Source organism: Acipenser ruthenus, chromosome 6, assembly GCF_902713425.1.
Source record: "Acipenser ruthenus chromosome 6, fAciRut3.2 maternal haplotype, whole genome shotgun sequence".
Taxonomy (NCBI): domain Eukaryota; kingdom Metazoa; phylum Chordata; class Actinopteri; order Acipenseriformes; family Acipenseridae; genus Acipenser; species Acipenser ruthenus.
In genome coordinates, this window is record NC_081194.1 from 31,711,800 (window position 1) to 31,721,230 (window position 9,431).

The 9,431-nt window shown below is 37.2% G+C and overlaps 1 protein-coding gene across 1 annotated transcript in view; it reads right to left on the reverse strand.

Moving 5' to 3' along the window:
* Positions 1-8,672, reverse strand: part of zgc:136872 (uncharacterized protein LOC678524 homolog) — a 42,353-nt gene extending 33,681 nt beyond the window's left edge. Inside the window, exon 1 of the mRNA XM_059025951.1 lies at positions 8,521-8,672. The gene's annotated coding sequence lies outside the window, so the exon portion shown is untranslated. The remainder of the gene's footprint in view (positions 1-8,520) is intronic.
* Between the last annotated feature and the right edge of the window lie 759 nt (positions 8,673-9,431).

Below are 9,431 nucleotides of genomic sequence, written 5' to 3' on the forward strand. Positions count from 1 at the left end.
CAAAACACCACAAACATTATTTACAGGCAGGGCTCTGCCCTGCCACACCCAGTAATAAAGTTGAAAGTTTGGGAGTGCATGTCCCCCTAATGGTTTTGGTCTTTGAAAAAAGGTTCTGAGGATCTGGGGAGGCTTTTTATTTCAAATGAAAGAAGAGATAATTTGGTCAAAGGCTTTAGTAACTGGAGTATTTTCAATGATATATAGACATTTATGGAGGGATTTCATCTTAACTGGTAGCAGTGTGGAGTAGGGCAGCAGTGTGGAGTAGGGCAGCAGTGTGGAGTAGTGGTTAGGGCTCTGGACTCTTGACCGGAGGGTTGTGGGTTCAGTCCACGGTGGGGACAGTGTTGCTGTACCCTTGAGCAAGGTACTTTACCTAGATTGCTCCAGTAAAAACCCAACTGTATAAATGGGTAATTGTATGTAAAAATAATGTAATTGTAAAAATGATGTGAAAACAGTTGTAAGTCGTCCTGGATCAGGGCGTCTGCTAAGAAATAAATAATAACAGTTAATGCGGCCAACCAGAGAGAGGTAGAGTAGACCAACGGATAAAGTCCTGCTTGATATGCTCCAGTAGATATGAACAATTTGATTTAAAAAGATTGGTGTCAGAGAGTAACTGTGACTCCTAAATTGTGAAACTATTGGCTGCAACTTAAAGGGGAAATCAGAGAGGGGATAGTTTTGAGCAGCTGGTTAATAAGAAATAATTAACTTTTGTTCAAGTTGAGTTTATATCCAGAAAGCTTGCCAATTTGTTCTACAATAGAAAGGATATGGGGAAAGGAAAAGAAGCTGTGTCTGTAAGGGGTCATCCAAAATGACAATCAAGTATAAGAAGTGTACATAGTGTACTCTCTCAAGACACCCCACCCCTCCACCCCTAAAAAAATGCATACATTCAAAATGTTGAATGCAGAAGCAGGCCCTATGTTTTCAAAATGTAATTACTCACCATAGTAAACATGTAGAAATTGCATAATTTGAGCACCGGTTCAAAATTTGATAATCTTTTTCATTCTATGGCTCGCAAGAGGATCACGATCTGTACCTGTACTGGCTCATGGATTTCCAAAGTGGTGAAAATGTTATTATTTTTCTGTGTGTCTAATATTATCTGTCTATCTATCTATCAATATATATACATATATATATATATATACACACACACACAGTCAAACCTGCTCATCCTACCACCTTTATTTAGCGACCACCTGGTCTAAGTGACCACTTTAAATTCCTCCCAATGATATTTGTGCTTTATTTAACTGTATTAAGCGACCACCTGTCTAACGCGACCAGCGACCACAATTCTCTTACCCAGCAACGGACTCAAACCTATATTAAGCACCCTTACACAGGGCTATTGTTATAAGAAAAATATGGTTTTAAATGATACGTCCTAAATTCAAAGGAATACGGTAACCATTTTAGCAGTCTTTTATCCGTAATTAATTATTATTATTTACTTTCTTAGCTGACGGCCTTATCCAGGGCGACTTACAATTGTTACAAGATATCACATTATTTTTTTACATACAATTACCCATTTATACAGTTGAGTTTTTACTGGAGCAATCTAGGTAAAGTACCTTGCTCAAGGGTACAGCAACACTGTCCCCACCGTGGACTGAACCCACAACCCTCCGGTCAAGAGTCCAGAGCCCTAACCACTACTCCACACTGCTGCACACATAGTGCTTTCTTGTAAAGGAAGGAAACAAAAGGTCCTCCCTAGATGACAGAATTAAAGTTATTAAACTTGTAAAGACAGTAAGTGCCAGAAAAACTGCTGAACAATTCTGCACTAGAAAGACGCAGATACAGCATTTTGAAACGGAAAGAACTAGGGCTTGAAGTTTTAGGTTTTTTATTTTTGCTCACGTGACTGTGTTTTGAGCCAATTAAATATCTTAATTAAACTGTTAATTACTAAACAAAGTCTCTTCTTTTTACTTTGATGTCCTGATTGACTTGCTGATTCTGTTTCACCTTCTTCATTATTCGAACACATGAGCAAGCAATGACATTAATCACTCCCCCCAGATGCTACTTCAACTTGCATTTCGTTCTCGCACTTGCGTGGGAACTAGGTAGCTTCCAATGTGTCTCATGTTGTGTTGTTCTTTCTCGCTAATTTAACAGAATGTTCTCATAATTAAGATGTAGAGGCTTAAGACTTAAAGACAAACCGTTAAAAGAAAAATAAACACAGAAAAATCCAAGCCATACTTATAAGAGTATGAAAACAATGTGTGCGGTAATCGAAAAATATCTTCTGCTTATGCTGGCATTGGTTTCAGGATGCAATGAATCAACACATACATGAAAGGCAGACACAGGCATTGAAATTTGCAAAGGATTTAAAACATTTTGTGTGACCTGAGACAGGCAAGCATTCATTACTTTCACAAAATAATTTGTTTTGTAAACGCATTATCTAAATGAATGTTATTAAATTACATACTTCCTTTTGTTCATATTACATCTTCTGGCTTTTACAGTGTATGTAAGATATACATAATTACAGGAAAGCATGTCAGAGACAAATAGAAAATTCATAAGTTATGGGCCCTCCTGTGTTAAGAGATCACTATTAGACTGTCCCTTGAGTGGTCTCTTAATACAGGTTTGACAGTATAAATATATATATATATATATATATATATATATATATATATATATATATATATATATATATATATAGTGAAAGATTGTTCTTATTTTAAAGGTTCAATAGCCCTTTTTAAGCAGACCCAGAGACAAGAATGGTATTTTTAACAGCACTTTCGTGACTTAATAAAAGAAAAAGAAAACGAAAATCTACCTCACTCAAGGAGTACTAACTACACTTTTTCTTCAGTTCTTAAACTAATCAACTGGACAGCTAAGCTGTTTACCAGTTACAAAACATACACGATACACCACAAACAAAAGGTTCACATACTACCTTTTTTTTTTAAAACCACACTGGTCTCTTCACCATGACAGCCTCTCACTTCACACAGACTGGAAACTGGAGACTGCCCAGAACAAACATTTAAATACCTGCTACAGACAGGTGACATTAACTTTAACAGAAAAATAAATTATACCTGTGGCTGCGACAGCCACACCCCGACCTTTCTCTGGAAGGAACAGAAATTAACCCTATCCCTGCCAATCCCCAACACATTTCTTCCAGGCAGAGATCTGCTCTGCCACAGTAAATATATTATATATAATCTGATTTGGAAATGAAACCAAGTAGTATTGTATGACAGGCAGAATTTTTAAATCTTTGTTGTTATTTTTTTTTTTTTTTTTTAAATAAGTTTTTTTGTATGGTATGATGTACTGTATGATAAATACATTTTAGACATATTATTACATGTATTGTTTTTGAATGAATTGTGCAGGTATTTGCAATTGCATCTCTGTTGGTTACAGTTCTTTTTCAGGGTGGCATATGAATGTTTCAAGCTATATAAAAATGTCATCATTTTTTTAAAATCAAAAAGTGTACATTGCCTTTCAAACCCCCCCCCCCCAAGCACAACCTTTGACTGCTTCAGAAAATTATTAAATAAATTTGGATGGCCACCAAGGTAAAGAAGAAAATGTTCAGCATGCAAGAAAGCCCTTTGCTCCTGCCCACCCCAAATCACCTGTGACAAGGATGATGTCTCTGGCTAGGCTGTTATAACCAGGAAGAGACTCAGAGGCAGAGAAAGCAAGTTTAAGAACCGGTTCACATGCTTAATACATAAATAAAAAATGGTACAAACACTTAACAAAACACAGTTGACAAAATAAACTGCACAAGGGCCAAACAAAAGGCTACACAAAAAAATCACGAAACGTAAACAAACAGGACACGGACACAGCAACATGAAACACCTCCACTGACATTAAATCCAACACTAACCATTTCAACACCTGTGATCACCTTAGTTACACACATGCGTTTTTGCAGGGAGGATTTTAATTCCCTCCCACACAATATCCCCCCCCCCCCCCCCCACACACACACACTACCACATCACCCCTTATAGATTCTGACTACTAGGGAAATTGAGAGGGGCTCAACGGCAATAATTAAGAGAAGAGGGGAAAGGGGGCAACCATGCCTTGTTCTGCGATGGAGTGAAAACTATTTGGAAAGTGTATTATTTGTATGAGCTGAATATAGTAGCATAATCCAAGAGATGACATTGGAGAGTGTGATACCTTTTGTAAAGATCTTTAGGAGGGAAATGGGACGATATGAACTGCAATCTAGCAGGTCTATAGGAGGCTGTGTGGTCCAGTGGTTAAAGAAAAGGGCTTGTAACCAGGAGGTCCCCGGTTCAAATCCCACCGCAGCCACTGACTCATTGTGTGACCCTGAGCAAGTCACTTAACCTCCTTGTGCCCCGTCTTTCGGGTGAGACGTAATTGTAAGTGACGCTGCAGATGATGCATAGTTCACACACCCTAGTCTCTGTAAATCGCCTTGGATAAAGGCGTCTGCTAAATAAACAAATAATAATAATAATATGGGAAACCCATCTGAGCCCAGGGACTTGCCAATCTGCATTAACCTAACTGCCTGCATAATTTCATCCAGTGAGAAGGGCTCCCCCAAGTCAGCTCTGGTTTAGGGGTCTCAAAAAAATAAATTAAAAGGAATCTGCTGGAGATTCAGAAGTGTAGACGCTTGAATAAAAATTCAAAAATGAAATTAATAATTTATTTCCTACTGGTTCACAGTGGTTGAGATAGATTGTATGTTAATCTATGTAATTGATTTTATAAAGACTGGCAAAGCATTTATTAATCTGGGCAGAATATGAGGATTATGTTCCCATAATGATAGGCCTTCAGGGTATAGTCAAACCAATTTCTCTCCAAGAATATCTAGCCTAAAATGACTAGTTAGGTACTCTCAACAAGATAAAACAAGTTTAAGTGAATGGAATGTACTGTGAGGCAATTTCTTTGTTGGAAGCAGAGCAGAATGTACTATTTATTTAAACGCCATTCAAATACTGTAGTAATAATATAATTATTTTACTCTCTCCCTTTGGTCTCTGAACTCACCCAAAGATAAGAATGTTTTTTTTAATTACTGACTTCCTTCATTCTATACCAGAACATGTGAGCTGAGTGGAGCGCTGATAAACGCCGCTCCTTGCTCTCTTCCTCTTTGAAACCGCTCGCTCCATTGCTTTTATTTCCCCAGTTCGTTCTGCTCCAGTGCTTCTATGTGTGCAGCCAGTTCCACATGCTCCGCGCCACTGCTAGTGTAAATCGCTTCCAAAATGTATATCTCGCTATCCCACACTTTTTCACTATCCCCCCTTCAATTTATTTTTTTTATTTATGGATTATTAACCGTTTTGTATGTGCCACTGAGGGGTATGTTGGTAAAATTTCATAAATTAGTAACAGACTCGCTCGCTCTATAGCGTCACACAGAGATTGGGTCTCTTCTGATCAGCCTACTGAAATGTATTATCTAAATTTTAAAAGCAATTCAGCAAAGACAAGATTAAAGAGAAGTTTAACCAGCTTTATTAAGAAATACGCTACAAGAAAATTTATTTAATTTTACATGAAATGAAAGAGCTATAAAACTCTGCTGAGGCACTTTACCCACTCCACTCCAAGCTCCTAGCAAAATGGTCCCGCTTCACTCCTCGTTCCACTCGCGCGCCACTCCACTCACATGCTCTGTTCTGTACAGTTGACTTCATGGTATTTATTAAAATGTAACACATTTGTTAATTGCTTTATCCCTTTCCTCTATACTTTCTCTTTAGCTTCTACCTGTGTAATCTATTATCTTTTTAAAACTATTATTATTATGGGGCTCCCGAGTGGCGCATCCAGTAAAAGCACTCGCTAGAGTGCAGGATGTGCTCTATAGCCCGGACGTCGCCGGTTCGAGTCCAGCCGACCGTGGACGGGAGCACCCAGGGGGCGGCGCTCAATTGGCCAAGCGTCGCCCGGGGGGAGGGAGGGTTAGGTCGGCCAGGGTGTCCTCGGTTCACCGCGCAGCAGCGACCCCTGTAGTCTGGCCGGGCGCCTGCGGGCTTGCCTGTAAGCTGCCCAGAGCTGCGTTGTCCTCCGACGCTGTAGCTCTGAGGCGGCTGCACGGTGAGTTCGCAGTGTGTAAAGAAGCGGGCGGCTGACGGCACACGCTTCGGAGGACAGCGTGTGTTCATCTTCGCCCCTCCCGAGTCAGCGCAGGGGTGGTAGCGGTAAGCTGAGCCTAAAAAATAATTGGGCATTTCAAATTGGGGAGAAAATAATAAAAACTAATTGGCAACGACTAAAAGAAAAAAAAAAAAACTATTATTATTATTATTATGCTACAAGCGTAGCCTACACGCCTGTGTTCTACAGGGCAGTCTTTTAGTGGATTTAACTGTTAATTATTATTATTATTATTTATTTCTTAGCAGACGCCCTTATCCAGGACGACTTACAATTGTTAGAAGATATCACATTATTTTTACATACAATTACATTATTTTTTACACATTATTTTTACATACAATTACCCATTTATACAGTTGGGTTTTTACTGGAGCAATGTAGGTAAAGTACCTTGCTTAAGGGTACAGCAGCAGTGTCGCCCACCAGGGATTGAACCCACAATCCTCGGGTCAAGAGTCCAGAGCCCTAACCACTACTCCACACTGCTATTATTATTATTATTATTATTATTATTATTATTATTATTATTATTATTATTATTAACAATTGTAGATCTAATTCTGTTTTTAAATACAAATTCCTACTTCTGCTTGTTCATTTTCTAATGTTTTGCATACCGTATCCTTGTTAACCAGTGCATATAAAAATACTGTATTAATACTTTCGCATTATACTTGAGGGTGTACAATACAATGTAATTTTGTTGTAAAACAAAACTGTTACTTAGTTCCCACTGACACACAACCTTTTAACACAGTTGCTGTAATGTTTAAATTGAGTTACGATGTTGCTACAAGGTTGTGTGTTAGCGGCTTCTCAATGACCGCATCAAGCATGTGAAGCTAGTGATCTGATATAAATGCCGGTCTCAAATAATCACTGGTCTGCAATATGCGCCGGGTCTGCTGACAAATATTGTAAATAAACGCTGGAGGCGTTTAATTGAAGTTTTATGGTATGCTATTGAAAGAAAAAAAGTACATCACCACAGAAAGCCAGTTCTTACATTTGTGTATAACATGATAATAAAACATGGTAATAACCACCCATAGTTTGTTATATTAATACAGCAAAACACCATATTATATTTTTATTGAAATGTTCTGGAAAGCAGATCAATCTCTCTTTCTCCGAATACAGTGCTAAAATGCCTCCAAGCTTTCCCACTCGTGTTGTGTCATACTCCTCTGACAGACAAGGATCAATCAAAACGCTATGTTAAGCGGTGGACTCTGTACGGTTCGTTTCCCAAGCAGACTTTGAGGCATAGAGGCTTAATTAACATAATACATTCTGGTAAATTAATATCATAAATTTTTTTTTTTTTTAAAAACTTCTTAGGGTGAGATTCCCTAGGACTAGGCGACATAGTTGGCTATGGGCAGTGTCATTCCGCTAACAAAACATTAATTCATTTAACTATTGCCAACTTACAATAGTTAGTGACGGAAAACTACGTGGTGACTGCATGTTTTCTATCACAATCCAGTTAGAATATACATATTAATTGATATTTTAAAAGTGAAATCCAATTTTCCTGAAATACATTTTTTAATTGTTATAGGGATTACACAAATGGAATACTGATAGATTGTCCTGAGTGTATTAAAAAAAAAAAAAATCTAAATACAATCCTGATAAAACATAAACCACAAAATCTGATAAACACGACCCAGGTCCCAATTCAAATAGCCTTCTTCTGGACAAAAGGGTTTTATTAAAATACAGTTGCATGCATTACAGAGAAAATTTGGAAATGTCTTTTTATCTGGATTTATTTTCAATGTTATAATTATATGTTGTATAATTATATCATTATATGTTGTATGTAGGGTGTGTTTCTTTTTTTTTTTTTTTTTTTACCAAACTAAAGGTTAATTAAATTGTGCTTCTTGTTGCTTATCTAACTGTTGTGGGAAAAACAACTTAAAACGTAAAAAAAACAGAGCTGACTTTCACACAAACTTTGAATGATATTGTTTTTGGCATGACACCATTTTAGTAACTGTAAATTTACTCACCCAAATTAGCATATAATTTACTTAGTTTAAAAAAAAGTATATCGAAACCTGCCTTTACCAATTTACTATGCTATACAGTAATAAAGAGCACAGCCTGTATAATGTCTTGCAAACAGACACTATTTTGGTAGGAAAATTAATTAATTCAATAAAAACATAAAATAAAACACCAGTAATGAATTAGTATTTTAGAAGTCCCATTTGTTTAAAATCTTCAACAACAGAAATAAATGAAAACCAACATAATATTTACAAGTTACACATGACACATTTAACAGAAGCAAATAACATAAAGATGCACAAACAGTACCTTGTTCACTGAGGATGTACCTTTTTCAGTCACTGCAATTCTACATTTGCTAAAAAAGAAACACTTTGTCTTCTTGTATTCGTGTAAAGACCCCTGTAAAACTATAATGCTGTACACTGAGTCGTCACACTGGAGATTAGAGTTAACAGTGCGCTTAGGGTGTTTCATTTTATGCCTGCTGGTGCTGAATTGATAACTCCACCCTCTTAATACAAGGAAACGCTTCACACGTAAGCAGCAACCTTTGCACGCAAGTCTAAACCAGACCTGGCGAAAAGAGCTACGGTGACGACCGGTGAGCTGTTACGGAGCTAGAAAATCACAAATAAAAACAGAATAAAATGTATTCAGTGAAACTTTTCAAAAGCCAGACAAGAGACCAACAAACTATGCCATTAATATGAGGGTGGCTTTACTACTGAAGGCACATAGTCGAAACAAAGATGTAATTTATTTTTAGTTATTTTCTATGCAAACTGTGCTAATTCATTTTTTTTCTTCTAATATTACATTTTTTTTAATTTAAATTCCCCCTAAATGTGGAAGTGAGTTACATCAGGTTGCTTACAAGTTTTCAGAAGGGGTTGGTAGTTTAAAACATGTGGATCGTATTAGATAGTGGTTTGATACGTTTGTGCCTACTGATAGTGTCGTAATATTGAATACAGAGATGTACTACAGGCCCAAGTAGATTTATTAATAAAGTATTTAAGAGGGTTGTCAATATTTAATTTTTTTAAGAAAAAAATAAACATACCCCCCCCACCCCCCTTTCAAAACTTAGCCTGCCTTTTGATGTGTATTCTAAAATCTACACTGAAATACATTTCAGGGGCTCAGCAAGACCAAATTACATATTTTGCAAGAATGCACACTTTAACAAATCTGCTTCAACATTCCTTGAAAAACGT